This window comes from Monodon monoceros, unplaced genomic scaffold (assembly GCF_005190385.1).
Source record: "Monodon monoceros isolate NGI ecotype Baffin Bay Population unplaced genomic scaffold, NGI_Narwhal_1 Super_Scaffold_3, whole genome shotgun sequence".
Lineage (NCBI taxonomy): Eukaryota > Metazoa > Chordata > Mammalia > Artiodactyla > Monodontidae > Monodon > Monodon monoceros.
The window spans coordinates 38,782,772-38,803,486 of NW_021703780.1; the positions used below are offsets into that span (position 1 = coordinate 38,782,772).

Consider the following 20,715-nt stretch of genomic DNA (forward strand, 5'->3'; position numbering starts at 1 on the left):
CAGCTCTTTTGCTAATCTGCCAGGTGACCTTGGGGGAGATGGTTCACTCTTCTTGGCCCCATTGTCCCCATTAGGAAGGAGTGTTGGGCGTGTCAACACACTGTAACTCTAAAATCCTCGCACAGGGTAGACCTAGAGAGCACAACCCAATGGAAGGAGGCCCAGGCCATTCACAGGCCTCAGCTCCTCTCAGGGCAGGGGTAGGGAGGTAGTTAACAAATCCTCAGGAGCCTTTAAAGTGTTTACACTCCAGTCCAGAAGGAAGATAAAACCAGTACCTGCAACCACCTTGGGGAAGGCTGCACACAAACAGGGGAAGGGGAGGAGGGCGGCTGAGTCCTTGGGGAGGAAATGGTCTCTTGCTGGAGGCCTCCGGGAAGGGTCAAGGCCAAGGAGAGCTGGGTTATCTAGAAATGATCTTAATAGTAAAATATGCTCATTAGAGAAAACACTTAAGGGTTCAGAGAAGAAAATAAAGTCAAGGAATGGGCAGATGACTTTTGTTTACACAGGCTGAGGGGTAGGGTGTTCTAGGTAGGGGGAATGCAGGCTCCTAGGCCCAGGAGATGGGGGTGGAGAGTGACACAGCAGAGCTGGGTGGCGGAGACCAGAAAAGGCTGGGAAAGCCAGGATGCAGGCCAGGAGTTGGCCTGCCTTCAGGGTGGGAGCTCTCAACCACTCCAGGGTCTTGCTTCTTACTTCCATTCCTGAAGCCCTCTAATGCTACAGTCTCCCGTATCCTGGTGAGTGGGCCCTCCGTCAAACTAATTTCCATTCCTGGTCCTGCCCTGTCTGACCTCTGGTCACCAAGTCTCAGCCTGCACCTTCCTCCTCCCCAAAGCCACCTTCTCCAGACGAAGTAAAGCCTCTCCTTACTGCAGCTGTGTCATTGGAAGGTTTCTCGACCCCTCCTCCTACTTGGTTTATCATGCTCTCTCCATGTGCAGCTCCTGAAACCCCCAGTAATCAAGGTGATGAAGCCAAGTGCTGGAAGGGCAACACTTTAAATCTCAGGAGCACATTTTCCTTCTCTCTTTTCTCCTAAATCAGTGAGGGGCCAAAGTGTCATGAGACACTTCCCTCTAGGAGTTTATTAACCTTCGGATAAGGCAATTCAACAAATGATAGCAACTGCCCAGGTCCTGCTGAAATCCAGACCCCAGCATGACTCCTCTCTATCTGGAGGTGAGAAGGCAGTGGGACACAGTGGAGAGAGCACTGGTGCTGGACTACATGACAAGTATACTCCCAGCTCTGTCTTTACTATGCTGTGTACCTCTGGGCAACCTTCCAACCTCTCTGTGGCTCAGTTGTCCCATCTGTAAGATGGAACTAATAACCACATGCCTTCCGAATGGAAGCAGCCAAACTCAGAGGAGACATTAAATATGAAAAACATTTGTATTATACAAGTTATATGCCAAAATGTTAATGATAGTTATCCCTTACGGGTAATTTTGATTTCTTCTCTTATTGCTTATCTGGTTTTTCTATAATGAATATGTGCTGTGTTTAGTAAGCAAAATAAAACAAAAAAAAAGTTTTAAAAGCATGATACAAATATGAGATATCGTTATTTTAGACAGTACCAAGATGAAGCAGGAAAGCTGAGGGAGTCTACCTCAAGACACAACATTCTGGCACATGCATGTCATGGGATCCTCTGCCGACCCTGCAGGTGGCACAGATGTGGTGCCACAGCAGGACGGCCGGAACACACAGCTGGGAGGAAACAGCGAGTAGTCGAACTGCATGTCTGCCTCACGCCCATTTTATGGGACTGCAACACAGAGCTGACAGACGCCTGTCCAACAACATAAACAACTGTGGAGGGTTTAGAATGGGAAGGAGGAGTGTGATGGTGGGAAGATCAATAGTCTTTACACGATTGTAGTTGTTTTTAAAACAAGTATCAATGTCTTCTGTAATGAAGCTGAGTAGAAAAGCCAGGAGTCTCCTTCAAAAACGCCTTGCTTTCTCCCTAACACAAGCTCTGGGCCTCGCTTGAGAGAAATCAGCTCAGGAACTAAGGATGAGTACTGACAGCAGGAAGCGAAGCGAAGCAAAGCGAAGCTCAGCCGGTGGTGGATTCAAAGGCATTTTCAGTACTTGCTTTCTGTTCTCCCTTTCCGTTTCGAGTGCACACCTGTCTGCTTGCTTTCTAAAGTCCCAGATAAGGGCCTAGTTAACAAATATTTGGAAAGCATGAAGTCTCCCAAAGAGGAAAGGGAGAACCAGAGGTGAGGGGGTGAAAGGACAAAAAACAAGAGTTATCAAATCTCAGGGAGCCCAGAACAGACTTTTTAAACATTGAAGCACCTTGGAGAGTCAGAATGTTGGCCCATGCCCTCACCTTCCAATTCTCATAATATTCTGACAGTAGCTTCCGGATTTTACACCTGCATGACAGCTTGCAAGAGCTCTGAGGAAGAAAACTGGTCAAAAACCTGCAATCTCACTCCTTAGGACTCAGGAGCCAGGAGGAGGGGTGTGTGGGATGAGATGGAGAAACGCCAAGATTGAGTGATTTAGTAATGACACTTGGGGAATTCATTCAGGGAGCGGAAGGCCTCACACGTTCGGTCATGTCAGGTTCCCAGTAAGGGTTCCAGCCTCACCCGGCAGGAGGACAGAAGGGGCTCCCTCAAAAGAATCATGTAAAGCACCGCTGCTTTGAGCATTACAACCAGCGGAGGTGGGGGATCTGTTCACACCACTTTCCCTCCGGGCTTCACTCTCCAGGGGCCCCTCGGCCCCTGCCTGCCCGGCTGCCGGAGCCCTGGAGGTCCCTCCAAAAGGCAGGGCCCCAGGAGGCCATGAACCAGGGGCAGAAGGACTTCCCAGAACTCCCCGCAGGGCCCACACAGCACAGCCTGCTCTTTGTTGGGCTGCTTTGGCCCAGGTCCTGAATTCAGTCTCTTCCCTCTGGAGGCCTGTGGGGATGCACAATGTAGGGAGAAGCAGCTGGAACTCAGGGAGGCTGACTCTCCTGGACTCTCAGCTCTAACAGCAACAGGAAAACATGGCCTTGACAAACTGTGTCCGGATTCAGCTGGAGCCACTGTTTTCCTCAAAACAACTGCTCTGGGGAAGGACACCATGAAAGTGTGAGGACAGACGCTACTCACTGAGCACGCAGGTGTTACTTGCCTGGGGAGAGGTGCTCACCGGGAAGGTGACAAGCCGGGGGGCCGGCAGGGGCCGTCCTAGGGAACTCTGGAGCTGCTGCCCGGCCCTTCTCCCTGGCTGCCTGCTCCAGAACCTCCGCCCCTATCCTGAGGCGACCAGAGTAAGTACGTGGTGTCTCCCCACCCACAGTGACCTGCTTGGCAAGGCTCTGCGCACCTTTCCCCCATCAGTACTTCCTGCCCCCACCCCGGCACCCAGGCACCCAGGCAGGCTGAGGCACTGCCTTCCCCCATCCCTCTGGACCATCCTGGGGATTCACGGGCCAATGTGGGGATCCTGGGCAGCAACCCGAACATGGGCGAAGGCCAGTGACCTGAGGCCCACACCTCCCTCCCTGGACAGGCGGGGCTGGACCGGCACCAGCAGCTCACCTCTGTCACACCCGTGCGAAAGCCTTTATTCCAAGGGTGGTGGAGGAGTGCCCAACAGCCCGCTGACCTTCCTACGGAGCCGCCTGCCACGTGCGGAGAGGAGCCCAGGTGGGACAGGCATCTCCTCTTCCCTCTTTCCCCACATCCTCCAGGTGCTGGTGTTCTTTTGCTTCTGAGCACTAGTGCCTGGTGCCACCCTAACAGTGACCAGACACCCCAGACAAGGCGGACTGGGGTGAGGGCAAGGGCAGGGCTTTGTCCCAGCTAGAGCTGAGTCTGAACCCCAGCTCTGCCACTCACTAGCTGAGTGGCCTTGGGCAAACTGCTTCATTTCTCTGAGTGACGATTTGCTTATATGTATAATCGCCTAGCCCAGAGAGATGACATAACTTGTCTACAGTCATGGGGAGAGATGGCTGTAGAGCTGGGTTCCCAGTGCCAGTTTCCGGGCTCTCAGGGGTTTTCTGACTACACCAAGATGTTTCTCAATAGCAGGTGCAACTGACAGAGAAACTGTCTCTTTTCCAACATGGCTGTCAGTTATTCCCAAAAGTCATTGAAAAGTTCCTTCCGAAGTTCTCTGCCTTAAAACAAAAGTAGCCTTCAGAGACACCAACCTACCAGGTGACTAAAGTCAGCATCACCTTTACAGGGGCAACTGGCATCATCATGCCTCCTTATGTGAAGTAACAGGAAGCACTCATCACCTCTGCGGGCTCCCATAAGAAACGTTAACCGAAACCCGATGACAAGGAAACCAGAGAACAAATATGGAATGTGGATGATCTATGACATAATGTTAAGCAAACGTAACACTGTTAGCAATTGGTGAACCTCAGTAAAGGAAATACGAAAGTTCATTGCACTATTCTGTCAACTTTTCTGTAGCTGTGACCTTTTTTAAAATAAAAAACAGAGAGGAAAAAGGCTATTCTGCTTTCAGCTCATCGCATGGCTCTGAGCCAACGAAGACTCAGTTGTGTCATGTTCAATTCTCTCCCCAGTAAGTGTCCGGAATAGAAAAATCCAAGCTTCTCTGCATGTTGTTCAAGGCTTAGCACAACAGAGATCTCAGAGTTTTCCAAGCTCATCTTCCACAAACCTCTACAACCTGAATCATCTTCGTCAGCCAAAGCTGTTTATACGCTGCTTCCAGCCACTGGTTGGAAAGCCATCTGTTCAGCCAGCAACTTTCAAGGAGCACCCTCCACGGACCAGGCACCCACCTTGGGTCAAGTGCTAAGGGGGTCCCAGAGATGCTGTGCTGTACAAGACACAGCAGCTGCCCTGGGGAGCTCACCAGCCAGGAAACCCTATGACGCTCGGCTTTCGTCAAGTCCTGCCTTGTGACATCTCTCGATTAGTATTTCTATGCAAGACTTCCTTCCCAACATTTCTTGGGAAATTTATGTATTACTGAATCCCAAAGCCTGAGAAACATCAATTGAGTATTTGGGAAAAGGTATTATAATCCTCTCGTGAGAATTAAAGCCTAGCAATCAACCTAGGGATGTTACTGGTTCACAGGAATCCACTGCTTCAAGTCAAATCAAGAGCAAGAAACTAACATGCAGAGTTGAAGGTTAAGGCTAACATCTTTGGGAACCAAGACAGGATTGCATAGGAAAGAAGTGACAAGAATTTAATCAAGTCCTCCTTGAAGCCACTGCCATGTTGTAAGTGTGTATTCTTGGCCCGCTCTGTTGCTAACAGTCATTCTTGCAAATATGTATTAACATATTTATATACATAGTATATACAAATTCTCCCAGTGGTATTCTAAGAAATAAGTTTGGAGGCAAAGTAAGTCCTTAAATTGGCAATTTTGACACGTGATTCTGTGTACTACTGTTAACGTTGTTAGGAGATCCACGAGTTAGGTTATTAAAATACTACCCAATAATGTTTACTGGCATTTTCTAGCATTTGACTATTTGCTACAGAAGAAATACAAAGAAATGATGAGTATGTGGAATTCTAGGACACAAACTCAGAGACATCTAAAATGTGAATTAGTAAAAGCAGTCTTGATTAGAAAAAGCAATAGTTAAACCAAAACTGGGGCAAGCAAAGTGTTTTCATCACTAAAAAAGGAAATGAGTTTATACAAAATGTAGCATGTACCTCCATGCCCAACCTGAAGATACTTTTGGACACACCCTTAACAAGTCAACCGACATCAATGCAAAATGAAAGAAATTCTTCTATATTCGGAACACTTGTCTATATCATGAAAAATTTTTCTACATTATGACATTTCATGAAACAAAGATCAAGATTATCAGAAAGGGTAATTAATGCTTTGTGTATTTTATTTTATTTTGGCCTTGCCATGCGGCTTGTGGGATCTTAGTTCCCCGACCAGGGATCGAACCCAGGCCCACAGCAGTGAAAGCACCAAGTCTTAACCATTGGACTGCCAGGGAATTCCCACGCTTTGTGTATTTTTTTTTTTTTTTTTGCGGTACGCGGGCCTCTCACTGTTGTGGCCTCTCCTGTTGCAGAGCACAGGCTCCAGACGCGCAGGCTCAGCGGCCGTGGCTCACGGGCCCAGATGCTCTTCGGCATGTGGGATCTTCCCGGACCAGGGCACGAACCTGTGTCCCCTGCATTGGTAGGCGGACTCTCAACCACTGCGCCACCAGGGAAGCCCCTTTGTGTATCTTAAAATTTCATTTTAGACCCACACAAATATGACCAACTGATTTTTGACAAAAGTGAACATCAATTCAATAGCAAGAACTCAACGAATGGTGATGAAACAACTGAAACAACTCAAATGCAAAAATTAAAAATAGAAAAACCTTGACCTATGTTTTATACCTTTTATAAAAATTAAGCTAAAAATGGATCATAAATCTAAATATAAATTAAAAGACCATAAACTTTTAGAAGAGAACACAGGAGAAAAACTTTGTGACCCTGGGTTAAGTTCTTAGATGTAACATCAAAAGCACAATTCATATTAGAACATTTTTTGATAAACTGGACTTCATCAAAATTAAAGACTTATGCTCTTCAAAAGACACCATTAAGAGAATGAAAAGTTAAGCCACCTTCTGGGGTGCTGGAAATGTTTGCAGTTGGGTGATGATTCTGTGGAGTGTATAAACGTAAGGCTAAGACTAGTCTTAAGTAACTAGCCTTAGTTACTTAAGACTAATGCAGACTACACACTCTAACTGTGGGTATGTTATACCCCTGTTACAAAGCAAGCAAGAAGATAAATAAATGGCACATCCCCAGATTAAATAAATAAGTAAAATGCAACAGCAAGAAAGTGTGGAAAGGGCTATGGAGAATACAGAAACTTTAGGAGCACACTGCAGGAGGCTTATCTAAGGAAGTGATATAAGCTGAGATTTGAAGGATGAGGGGTGTTAAGGGGGTGAGATGTCCCAGGTGGGAAGAACAGCCTGTGCTGAGGCCCAGAGGCAGAGAGTGCCTGGTGTGCCAGAAAGTTTTGGGTGAATAGAGTGTAGAGTTCTGAAGGGATGAGAGACGCAATTTCAGACACTCACCTTCTTTCACTGTGTTGTTTTAGAAGCCCACCCAGTGAGTCTCTGCCTTTCTCTGCTCTGATTCTACCCACCTCCTTGCCTCAGAGTTAAGTCCACCCTTAGAAACTAAGAAGTCAAGGCTGCCCATGTCCGGGCCCTTTATCTGTCCTTCAGAGAACTGAACACCCCAGCGAAAGGGACAGCTCGCCATTCCCAGATGGGCTCTGCGTTCTCAGCCGACTTGCCTGGCTCTCCTTGGCCTTCCCTGGGAGTGCCTTTCCCAACCTGCTGGTCAGGCTGAAAGAAGTGTCAAACACCTACTCCAGAATCATCCCTGCTTCTCCCAAGTTGTAAATATTTCTTCCTCTGAAGTGGCCACCTCTTGTGTGGCTTCCATCACCCAGCTAGCTGTACCCTCGCCCTCTTCAAGGGCAGTCTCTGTCTTCCTCCTTTTGGCATCTCCCCTGTGGGACAGTTGTACATAGTCAGTTCCCAAATCAATCCTATAAATGATTTTTTTAATTGAATGAGGCTCTGGCTAGAGGGAGGGGGAAGGGTGCCACGGGGGATCATAGCAAAGGCTGCCTGGGAAAGTGTCAAGACTTTGGTGCTTCCAAATTCCCGACAGTTATTAACTTTCAGGATTCGGGAATGAGCAATAAAATTTCCTGGGAATTCCCCAAATTGTAAATTACTCTATAACTTTCGTAACACTTTATATATGAGTTTTTAAAGAAGAATGAGAGATCATAATAAACTGAACTATTTTTCTGTGAAAAAGTTTCAGAGGTTTTACTATAAAAGAAAATAAAAATATATAATAGTAAATGCATGCATAATTTATTACTAGGAACAATATAATGTGACAGGATTACATATTTTATTAACATGTAAAAATTATCTCTACCTGATATAGATATTTGATAATAGAAAATGTTAATGAAGAAAACATTAACATAAAATGAAAAAAATAAAAATCATTTAATGATTTAAGGATAGTACCACAAATATTGAATATTTAAGTTATTCTTAAAGTGAAATTAAAATTTTTTATTTTTAAATTTCCAGACACTAAAATTTACCCTTTCTGGTGTGCAGTTCTGTGGGTTTTGGCAAACTCATAGTGATTAACCACTGCCATAATCCAGATAAAGAACTGTGCCATCACCCCCTAAAGAAATTGACATTCCCTTGTGCTACTCCTTTGTAGTAAACCTGCCCACATCATTTATCATTAACTCCTGGTCTGTTCTCTCTTCCTGTAGTTTTGCCTTTTCCAGGATGTCATACAAATGGAATCGTAAGTATATGGCCTTTTGCCCCTTCATTTTAACCCCAGCAAGAGTCCCCCAGAACCTGAGGAAGTGGGAACAGTTGGCAGCTTAGTGGGAGTCTCTGGGATGGGAGCCACGTGTTTGAAGAGCCAAGTTCCAGGCCCACAGACAGTTAGAGACTGATGGCAGGAGTGCAGCCTGTTCCTGGACACGCCGTGGCACTGCCAGGAGATACTGCTCCAGGAATGGGGTTGTCATTGGGAGGGATGTTTCTGACCAGGCACCTGGTATCAGCTACACTGTGCTGTCCCTGGCAGCTTGTAACAACGTGAACCTTTGCGAGTAGTAAAATCAGGAGGGGCCTTGGACAGCACAACCAAGAGTCTGGGTTTGTTTTTATGGTAGCAGGGATGTTTTGAAGAGTCCTAACCCTGGAAGTAGATGTGACCAGATTTGTGGTCTGGCTGCAGACTGGGGAGGGGGCAAAGAATGGAAGCCAGGGGCCTCTGAGAGACTTTGGAGTAATTCAGATGAGAAAGGAAGAGGGTAGGTCAGGGAGGTGTTTGGCACTTGGATGACAGTACTTGGTTCATCTGGTACTTGGATTATTTGGATCTTGGGGGGACACTGGGGGATGAGGGGATAGCTTCAAGGAGTCTAACTTCAAGAATGAGACCCCAACCCAGGATCCACGCAAACATAAGGCAGGAAGGCAACAGCAGAATCCACCACACTGTCACCTGGCTGCGGGAGTTTGTTGGTTGACCCGGAAGGTCCTGTGACTCCTCAAAGTCAAGGGTGAGGCTTCAGAATGGGCAGCCCTGGAGATGAGATGGGCAGACAGACAGGCCCCTGCAGACAGGTTGCTGCAGTCTTTCTCCCTATGTCCAGCACATGGTTGTTTCTGGCCCCAGGAAGCCCTGCCTTGTGCTGCATGGAGCCGGGAAGAGAGCAGCTCTTTGGAGGTCCTTGTCCTTCTGCTTTCTCCCTCTAGTTGCTTCTCCCAACCTTGGGTTTGCATAGTTGTCCAGAGGTGGGGAAGCCAGGCCACTCGCAGGCCTAGACCCATTTGGGCCACTTGGTAGGGTGGGTGGTATTGACCAAGTACTGTCAGCCCCCTGCCTCACCTGGCCAGGTCCCTGGTGTCCTTGAGGAAGCCCCTCCTTTAGGAAGCAACCAACCCCCACCCCGCCCAGTGGGGTCAGGTGAGTCGGCTGGGCTTCACTTCAGCTTCTCAGCCATAAAATGGGGCCACACCCCTGCCTGACAGGCTAGGGAAAGGGCATGACAATGAATGCTCAGGGCAAACTGTTGCATACTATGCAGAGTATAACAACCACCAGTGAGAAGCTGCCTTTGGCTCTCCAAGGCTCCCCACGACCTCCTCTTGCCCACCAATCTAAGAGGCCCTTTGCCTCCATCACACAGTGCAAGAGCACTGCCACCACCTTCTTGAAGCCCTCTCCTCTAGGCGCTCTGCCCTCTGCTGCTTGCTTTTACTTTACCCACCCCTGAAACCTCCCTTACACGCACCCTTCCCTGCGTTTGTCCTTGGCTGGCTTCCCTTCTCACGGCACAAACCACCCACTGGGGTTTTTGCACACTGTGACTGCATCTTCCATCTCTGTCCTGGGCTGCTCTCCTACTGATGGTCTCAACACCCCACGGAGGCCTCGTAGGGCCTAATGCATCCAAAATGCAATCGTTGATCTTTGTGTTGGGCCTCAGACATCCCTGACCCTTGTGCCCAGCAGAGAGCCTGGCAGGTGGCATGTGCTCAGTTTGTGTTTGTGGAGCTGATCACCACGTGCTTCTTTCCTCTCCTGCCACCTTCCACCTGAGACTCCTCCAGTGCTCCTTGTGCCATCAATGGGACACCATCTCCTAGTCACACAGGCTAAAACACCAGCACCATCGGGTCCCTCCTCACCACTGACTTTTCAACCATCCACTGTCCCCTTCCCCTGACTATGCTGCTGTCCTGGCTCAGGCCCTGCCCACCTCTCACCTGGACCTGCCTCTAGACACTCTCTTGCTCCAGTCCAACCTCCCTACTCCTGCTGGTGACATTCCTAAGCCCAGACATGATCTGTCACACCCCTGCCTACAAATCTCTGCAGCTCTCTTGTGCCCAAAGAATAAAATTCCAACTCCTTATATGCAGCATCCAAGGCCTCCCACATTCTGGCCCCAACCTGTCAGTCCAACCACAGAGGGAAAAAGCAGCGAAAATAACTGACATATACCAAGTGCTTCCCACGTGTCTCTTAATCCTTATAATAATCAGGACTACAATTTCACAGAGGAGGAAACCAAGGACAGGAGGGTTAAGTAACTTGCCCAGGGTCACAGTCCAAACTCATAAGGAGTGTCCTGGGTCAGAACTAACAACCTTTTAATCCTTCAGCCTTCCCTGAAAGATTAAATCTTTAAGGCTGGGATATGCCTTTAAAAAAAATCTCTGCAGCAAGCTCCACGCTGCCTCCCTCACTTCCCAAAGGGCGAGGAGTGGAAGAGGAGAGAGGGCAACAGGTGCTTCTGAGACTGAAATCAAAGACACTGCGGGTTCTATAAATTATTCCTAAAATTCCCTTTTAGTTCCAAGAAGGAATATCAATGTTTAATGGTACAGAAATTTTATAGTAAACAGAAGTTGTATTTTCTTTACATACAATTAACTACAGCATCCTGAGATTCCTGATTAATCAATGTACATAAAATATTCATAGCTATTTTACAGGAGAAGGATTTTACTACTCGCAAAGGTTCACGTTGTTACAAGCTGCCAGGGACAGCACAGTGTAGCTGATGCCAGGTGCCCGGTCAGAAACATCCCTCCCAATGACAACCCCATTCCTGGAGCAGTATCTCCTGGCAGTGCCACGGCGTGTCCAGGAACAGGCTGCACTCCTGCCATCAGTCTCTAACTGTCTATGGGCCTGGAACTTGGCTCTGCAAACACGTGGCTCCCATCCCAGAGACTCCCACTAAGCTGCCAACTGTTCCCACTTCCTCAGGTTCTGGGGGACTACTGCTGGGGTTACAATGAAGGGGCAAAACCACAAAAACAACAATGATGATAATGATAAAAGGGAAAGAGCAGAGGAGAGGGCACAGGAGAACTGAACATCATAGAAGAACACTGGTGTGATAAATTCCGGAGGCTGCTCGGGTGCCCACTGGCTGGTGGGTGAGGTGTGCTTCCTCATGCCTCCCTCCATTCTGCCCCACTTACCCTTACTCAGTACTGTATTTGTTTGCTTATCTATGTCTCCCCTCTGGAATGGGGACTCCTTGACTGGTCCTAATAACTAGCAGACGGGAGGTGCTAAATTAATGCTGAAATGGTGGCGGACCTTGCAAATTGTTTATACAATTATCTACTCTCTTCTTCTCCCTTCGTTACAAAATCCCAATTTTATTTCAGTTGGCAATGTGTCCATCTAAAAGACTTCTCAGCCTCCCTTGCAGCTATGGGAGGCAAATGAAGGGAAGTGGGAGCTATTAGGTGGGACCTTCAGCAAAGCTCCTTAAGGGAGAGACAGTTAGCATATGTCCTTTTAATCTTCTCCCCACATCTTCCTGGAAACTTGACAGGATGGCTGGAGCTCCAGCAGCCATCTTAGACCATATGCAACCCCGGGGTTGGAAGCCATGCACTAAGAATGGCAAAGCAGAGAGACCATACCTAGATTGTCTTCCCCAGGTTTCTTTTAAAAACCTAACAGAGAATAAACTTCTAGTGGTTTAAGCCACTGCTATTTCTGGTCTCTGCTTACTGGCTGCCAAATGTAACTCCTAATGAATTAATGAATAAACCAATTAAACTTGGTTCTCTTAAATTACTCACTGCTGACTTGCAGTTCAAAGGCCAGTCACCACCTCTAACCTCTGGTCCTTGTAATATAATGATAATTTTCCATTAATTATGGACATCAGGAAGATGGAAGGACAAAAGCAATACAAGGAAGAGGTAGTACAAGGTGGGGAAGTAGAGGATGAAGATGATGAGCGATGGCAGCAGGAGAGGAAGCGGAAAAATGAGGGGCAGACAAGAGAGGGGACGTGGGGGGAAGGCAGGGTAGGAAGAGAGGGCAAAGGGTGCTGGAGGAAAGGAAAGGGGAAGATGAGGGGCAGGTGTAAACCATGGAGAGATGATGGGGAAAGAAGGGAAAGGGAATGGAGTTCAAGTGTCCTCTGGCAACAGTCACTATTTAGAGAGCACTCACTGTGGGCTGGGCACAGTGCCATATTCTGTACCATTCTCTCTAATCCTCATCCTCCTGATGTAAGTATTATCATGCCCATTTTACAAATGAGGATGGGACTTCCCTGGTGGTCCCGTGGTTAAGAATCTGCCTTCCAATGCAGGGGATGCGGGTTCGATCCCTGGTCGGGGAACTAAGATCCCACTTGCTGCACGGCAATTAAGCCCACACACCACAACTAAAGAGCCCACGTGCTGCAACTACAGAGCCCACACCACAACTAGAGAGAAGCCCGCGTGCTGCAAGGAAAGATCCCCTGTGCTGCAAGTAAGACCCGACGCAGCCATAAATAAATAAATAAATAAATAAATAAATAAATAATGAGGTGGGACTTCCCTGGTGGCGCGGTGGTTAAGAATCTGCCTGCCAATGCAGGGGACATGGACTTGAGCCCTGGTCCAGGAAGATGCCACATGCCGCGGAGCAACTAAGCCTGTGCACCACAACTACTGAGCCTGTGCTCTAGAGCCCATGAGCCCCAACTACTGAGCCCATGTGCCTAGGGTCCATGCTCCGCAACAAGAAAAACAACCACAATGAGAAGCCCGTGCACCGCAACAAAGAGAAGCCCTAGCTCACCGCAACTAGAGAAAGTCCGCGCACAGCAACAAAGACCCAATGCAGCCAAAAATAAATAAATAAATAAATTAATTAATTAATTAAAAATTGAGGTAACTGTGGCTCTGACATATTAAATAACCTCCCCTGAGTCACAGAAAATGGAAGAGGCAGAAGACTTATTTGAAGTAGCCTTGGGGCGGGGGGACATCATCCTCCCTTCTCTCTTTATCCTGCTGCCTGGAATGTGGATGTGATAGCTGGATCCATGGCAGCCATTTTGGACAATAAGAACAACAGCCACACCCTAAGAATGACAAAGCAGGGAAGTGGAAGGAACTTGGGTCCTTTACAACCTAGTGGAGCTTCCACAACTGCCTGAGACTAAAGATCACGTAAGCCACTTGGAGTCCCCATCCATAAATCCATCCATAACTGTTTCAGATCTCACTTTGTTCAATTTTCCTCTGATCTTCAATAGCAGATTCCAAAACCCACTCCCAGAGAGCCTTATTTAGCAATCACTCTTCTAGAAAAATGGCATCAGACTAGAAAAGGCAAAGAAATGATCCAAGAGCCCACAGGAAAAATCCTGATGCCTCAAAAGCAGCAAGCTGGTGATCTGCCCCTAGAAGATGAGACCTTGGAGATCAGCAAGTGACACTGTAAACCTGTCATTATTTAAAGACATGGAAGAGAGAAGGAGGTTTTTTTTCCCCCACTTATTTATTTTTTTAATATTTTTAAAAATAAATTTATTTATTTATTTATGGCTGTATTGGGTCTTCGTTGCTGCGCACGGGCTTTCTCTAGTTGTGGCGAGTGGGGCTACTCTTTGTTGTGGTGCGTGGGCTTCTCTTGTTGGGAAACACAGGCTCTAGGTGCATGGGCTTCAGTAGTTGTGGCTCACGGCTCTAGAGTGCACACTCAGTTGTGGTGCATGGGCTTAGTTGTTCTGCAGCATGTGGGATCTTCCTGGACCCGGGCTCGAACCCATGTCCCCTGCCTTGGCAGGCGGATTCTTAACCACTGCGCCATCAGAGAAGTCCAGGAGGGGTTCTTAAAGACACGTTTGGGGCTATCCTCAGTAACAAAAAAAGGTGGTCCTAACAATCTCGGACCAGTCTTTAATGGTGCTCACAAACCATCCAAGACAAAAATAAACCGATGGTCAAACCTCAGAAAAAGAAGAGCTCCTTTTGAGCAAAAGCACCAAGCTGTCAAAGGGGCACATCTGCACACAGCGGCATCACACGGAACTACTGTCTTGGGCAACAGGCTGCAGCTTCCTGTGTGCTAGGAATTCTCTCCAACTAGACGGCAAGCTCTCCTCTCTGAGGAGAGGGACTGTGGCATTACTATTTTGGTATCTTCAGCAGTGGCACCCGGCACAGTAGTGAACACCCAGAGTCGTCAGGAAAGAACTATTGGGAACCGTGTGTACTGGCCCAAGTTGTCCGCCACCCCAGGCCCTGTGCCCACCTCTGACTTGAAATGAGTCCTGAAATCCCAGCCAAGGGGACTGAAAGTCAGTGCTGTCATCGTCCACTACTCCCACCAGACTACTGTCTGACGGACACCCTCTGGAGATCTTCAAAGATCAACTTCCCTTCTCTTCTGAGACTATTCCTGTGATAGAATCCCAAGAGTCCAGAGAATTCAGGTAGAGCTGAGGAGGGATGGCACAGGCCGTTTAGCTCTGCCCAGGTCTATCCAATCTGCCTCTTTTGGCTGCTGAGATCTCAGTGGGGCAGAAACCTTAACCGCGCAGGCGTGGCCGTGGGGTGACACTTAGCTCTGAACAGCTGGCTACTGAACTTTCACACCCTGGTCTCCTTCGAGGCCCCCGGCATGTAGAATCATCTACTCTGAGAGCAACTGTCCCTTTCAGAAATGCAGCCTTATTCTAAAATTATAGGCTCTCAGGGTCCACTAGGGATTATAATTAGTTTGTATTCCTCTGCCTGGCACTCAGAGAAGCTGAGTTTGGGGATGGAAAGTGGGACATGCATTCTTAAGGCCGGAAACTACTTTAATTTGCAGGCTTTAGTGGCTTTTTCTGGCCACTGGCTTGCTTTAAGTCTCTGGCACCCTCACCTAGACTGAGAATTGCTACCTTGTGTCCCAGCCACATTTCCATCAACTTGGCACAAAACGTGCCAAAAAAAAAAATCTTTCCTGCTCTCTTTGCCTGCATCTGGGTCTCATACCACTCCCAAGCCCTTGCCTCTACTCAACCAGAGAAATTCAATGCAATTCAACTCAACAGGCCACACTGAGCAGCCACCAAGTGACAGGGAGAATGTCAGGAGCTTCAAGCACCAAGAAAAACAAAGCCCTGTTCTCAGGGGTCCCGGCATCTGGGAAGCAAAGGAAACGTAAACAAACAATGACCTACTGAGTGATAATTACTATAGAAAGAGACACCAAGCACAGAAAGAGCAAAAGCCATTCTGTCGAGAGGAATTAAGGAAGGCAGTCAAGGGCACTTCCTGGGAGGAACAAGCATGTGCAAAGGTGCAGAAGCCTGAGGGTGTGGCCTCCTGGAGACAGCAGCCACGGACGGAACTAACAGGGATTAGGTTTACTATATGCCAGATGCTGCCACTTTACAGAGGAGAAAACTGAGGCACAGAGAGGATAAGTACCTTGTCCAAGATCACAAGTTATGAAAGGATGAAGACAGGTTCCAAACCGAACAGTTGGACTCTAAAACTTGAGCTTTTAAACATTACAGTTTGCGGTGTACAAATAGTTCAGTTTGCTGAAGTGTAAAATTTAAAAGCTAAATTTACGCAGGAGAGGTAGATGGGGGCTGGATCGCAAAGGGCTGCATACACTATACTAAGGATTTGGACTTGAACTTTCAGCAATATAATGGACTGAATTAATGTGAAAGAGCTTCCCCTTCCCACTATGGTCACAGTCATAGAAATACTAGATAAGATAAATGATATCCTTAAACATACAGCCAAATTTGAAAGAAAAATACCCCATGTGCCAGAAATGACAAGAAAAAGGGAAACATGAACAATAAGTGGGACTGACACCAGAATGACCTGTGGACTTTTGAACCCACACATGAAGTAGTTATAATGTCTGGCTGTGGCTCTGAGCCCAGATATCAATATGAGAACCTCAAAGGGCTGCCCAGTACAGGAAAGCAATAAGGAGCTGGCCATTTCTCCAAGGCTCTGTGGAAGGGTGAAAGTCACCCATAAGAAACTCAACTACTAAGCTAGCCCCACCCATGGATACGAATCTGATTTTACACTAAGAGAGTGGTGAAGGGGTGCCAAACTGAGAAGTGAACATAAAAACTGAGCCAGGACCTTTAACCCTACGGCCCCACCAGATGCAAACTGTTCTTAGGGATACTTTCACACCCCAGGACACAAAAGTTGCCCATGACAGTCCTTCCTGAAGATGAGCTCACAACCCAAAGTTACAAACCACACGGAAATAAACCACCAAGAGGGACAGCGTCAGACACAAAAAGGGAGGAAGCATCCCAAGAATCAGGAATAATAAAATAATCTGAAAGGGCTAACAAAATGAGAAGATTTAGATGGTTAAAGAGATAAAGCAGCACAGAAAAAACACATAAGAGACCTGGATGGTAGAACGGTCAGCAGATGTCTAAGAGGAATTCTGGGAGGCTAGAGTACAAAAAATGGGAGGGAACCAAAGAGAATGACTGAGAATTTCCCAAAATTTAAAAAAGAATTAAATATAAGATGTTAATATTAGGGAGCGCTGGGTAAAGGTGTACAGAAACTCTCTAAATCTAAATTTATCTAAAATTATTCCAAAATACAAAAAGAAAAAAAAATTTTAAGTGAGTCTCTTGATAGAAGTAGCACACCAAATCCTGAGGAAGAAAAAGAAAAACAAGTCCACGCTTACTTTCGAATGGTTCTAAACAAAAGTATATAGAGATAAAGAGAGAAATGCATTAAATGCAAGTAAAAAGAATACAGATGTTCACTATATTATTTTCATGTTTTCTCCAAAGTAAAAAGATGGGGGGTAAGAAGAGAAAATGTAGGAGTAAGAACAGAAATAAGGTGTATAATTTTCAGACCAGTAACAAGAATAAAGAAAACTCAGTCAACCTAACAGAAGGCAGGAAAGGAGAAAAACAGGCAAAAAAGGAAAGCATATGGAAAGGACTCAAAAACATGATAATATATTTAAGTCAAACCCCAAAATGTAAATAAACTCATTTAAGACAGATTTTCAGATCTGACTTAAAATTTTAAATCCAGCCATGTTCTGTTTATGAAAGAAACTCCTAAAATGTGATGACACAGAAAGGTTGAAAATATGAGGCAAATAACAACCACAAGCTGGGGTAGCACTAGTGTCATCAGACTTTAAGGCAAAAAGCAGTAAAGATATTAAGGAAGAAGAATTGACAAGATCTGGTGACTGATTAAAAGAGACATGAAGGGTGCCCATCAGGTGACCAGGGGGGTGGGGATGCTCCCATTAAGGTGGGGACTGTGGGAAGAGCAGGTCTGGCAGAGAAGGGGCAGGAGACCCCAGACGCTCACACTCAGGCAGGGGAAAGAGGAAGAGGAACCAGGGCAGCAAAGGCACAGTCAGAGAGGAAGGGAGAAAAGAGATGTTTCATCTCCCAGAGGGCAGGGCCAATATCCTGCTGCATCTTTCCAGAGTCTAATAAGGTACTAGGCACAAAGCAAGCACTTGGTAATAACAGTAATAGTAATAATAAAACAAACAAGTATGTGAGGGCCCAAACACGAGAGATCTCTGAGATGCAAGGAAAGAAGTTACGGCATCTGTAACGTTTGTGATCTCCACAGTGACAAGAGGCAGCATCTTCTTGAGAGGGATAGGGGTGAGTGGAAGAAGGCTTGGACCAAACTCCAAGGAGAATGTGACACGAAAACCATGAGAGATGAATAAAAGGATAACCAGCCAGCTGCTGTCGGAGAGTCTTAACTGACTCCACACGGGGATACAGCTCTGCTACGTAAAAGCTCTGCCTTGGCCATCCAGCTCTTCCTTCAAATCCCAAGTGTACAATCCACAGACTTATTCAAAAAACAGGCAGACGCCACAACTCATCTTTGGAGAAAAGAACTGCTGTGAAACCAGAGCCAAGAGGCTGCCACCATGACCTGGGGAGACCTACACCGCGTCCCTGGCCACTGTCTTGGGCAGGTCCTCCCAGACAGGAACTGTGTGGACAGGAGCAGGGACTGTGTCCAGTGGTGACTCAGGCAGCGTTTACCAGCTGCGTGGGTGCCCACCACCTCCAGAGGGTTGGGCTGATTGTGTTGGGCTTCCTGGAAGCATTTCTTCATTTCTACTTCTGAAGACATGCAATTTCCAGAGTGACATCTCTCTTGATGACGTCAGAAGGCATGTAAATCAGCAGCTGGAACCAACGTCTTTTTTTTTAATTTATTTATTTTATTTTTGGCTGCATCGTGTCTTTGTTGCTCTGTGCAGGCTTTCTCTAGTTGTGGTGCGCGGGCTTCTCATTGTGGTGGCTCCTTTTGTTGCGGAGCACAGGCTCTTAGGTGTGCGGGCTTCAGTAATTGTGGCATGCGGGCTCAGTAGTTGCAGCTCGCGGGCTTTAGAGCGCAGGCTCAGTAGTTGTGGCACACGGGCTTAGTTGCTCCGTGGCATGTGGGATCTTCCCGGACCAGGGCTTGAACCCGTGTCCCCTGCATTGGCAGGCGGATTCTTAACCACTGCACCACCAGGGAAGCCCGAACCAATGTCTTCTTACACACACTTGACCAACCCAACTTTACTCACTCCCCAACACCTCCACACGTGACAGGGCAAGTGGCCATAGAATGCCACGTGGCCTAAGGGAGGGAGGAAATGATGTAATACCACGGGGCCACAGTGAGGACTGAGGAGGTCAGAGCTCCCAGACACCACCGTCTCACCCAACACGCAAGACCCTGGTGGCCCAAGGAAAGGGAAATGTGAGCACTGACTCCAAACTAACTGGTTCCAAGGTCAGAGAGTGTTACATTTCAGAAGACCACAGGACCTCCTTTATACGTTAACTCAGATTCAAGGGAACCGGGAGTCAGAAACTCTCACATACTGCTGAGACAGGGTAAATTAGTGTAACTTTCTGGAATTTGGCAAAATTTATCAGTATGCTTACATTTTGATTCATTCAAAATTACACACATACACATACACACACACACACACACACTCTCTCTCTCTCTCTCTCTCACTCTCGCTCTTGCTCTCTCTTTTAAAACCAAATATGGGGACTTCCCTGGTGGTGCAGTGGTTAAGAATCCGCCTGCCAATGCAGGGGACATGGGTTTGTTCCCTGGTCCAGGAAGATACCACATGACATGCAGCAACTAAGCCCATGAGCCACAACTACTGAAGCCCGCGCGCCTAGAGCCCGTGCTCTGCAATAAGAGAAGCCACTGCAATGAGAAGCCTGCGCACCGCAACGAAGAGTAGCCCCCGCTCGCCGCAACTAGAGAAAGTCCCCACGAAGCAATGAAGACCCAACGCAGCTAAAAATAAATAAATAAAATAAATTTTTAAAAAAATGCAAAAGAGAATCCTTTGGGCAGATGCAGTCAGAAACCTGGAGGCTTTCAGGAGTCACTTCCTGGTTGTGGGGTGTGAGGCCCTCAGGACAGTCATTCTCAGGCCCCACTTGAGCCCTGATCAGTGACTTCAAAGGCACCTTTCCGAGAAGTCAGTGGTTCTCCAACCAGGCTGCCCCCTCAGGTCAATGGGGAGCTTTAAAACGCAGATTCCTGGAGTTCATTCTTGGAAATTCTAATTCGAGAGGCCTGAGACAAGGCCCAGGAAACTACCTTTCTTCCAAAATTCCCTGGTGAATCTGCCAGCTGAGTCTTGCCTGGGAATCACTGGACTAGACACCATCTGGGACAACTTGTAATGGGGCCCGTCTGCACATCTGGCTGCAGCACTGCAGGGATCCCACAGGCCAGCACTAAGTGCAGAAGGGGAAATTCCAGGCGTGTTCAGCAATCAGTGCCAAAGAGCCTGGGGGACAGCCAGCAGATCCCCCAGACAAAGCCAATTTTGGAAGGTTCTCTCAGGCATGGTGATCTTGGAGGCTAACCTGTGAAAAAGAGGTGACTAGCGCAACTGCTGCTCTGGGAGGCCAAAATAAAAATTAGTTCCCTTCAACAACACACGTGAGCCAGCAAGCTCTACAGGCCCCAAGGAGTCGGAAGCAGAAAGGAATGCAGGGTGGTGTGGCAGAAAGAGCCCTGGGTCTGAGTCACACAGCTGTGAGTTCAAATCCCTGCTCTCCATCACTGGCCCTTAGTGGGTTAAAGATGGCTGCCCTTGCTACTCCTCCCTCCTTGAATCAGGGCTGGTCCAGGGACTGCTTTGACCAGCAGAATGTGGCAGAGGCCCCACTCAGACTGCTGAGGGAAGACGAAAACAGTGTTCAAACCAAGAACCTCCTCACAGAACCCTCTGACCAAGAAGCTCCCACTTTTAGAGCCCTTTTTGGCCAAAAGCACATCTTCATACACCAAGTCTGGGAACTATTTAC

General features: G+C 47.4%; 1 protein-coding gene across 3 annotated transcripts in view; it reads right to left on the reverse strand.

The window, feature by feature from the left end:
* Positions 1-20,715, reverse strand: part of PPARD (peroxisome proliferator activated receptor delta) — a 77,022-nt gene that overhangs the window by 30,271 nt on the left and 26,036 nt on the right. The window lies entirely within an intron of this gene.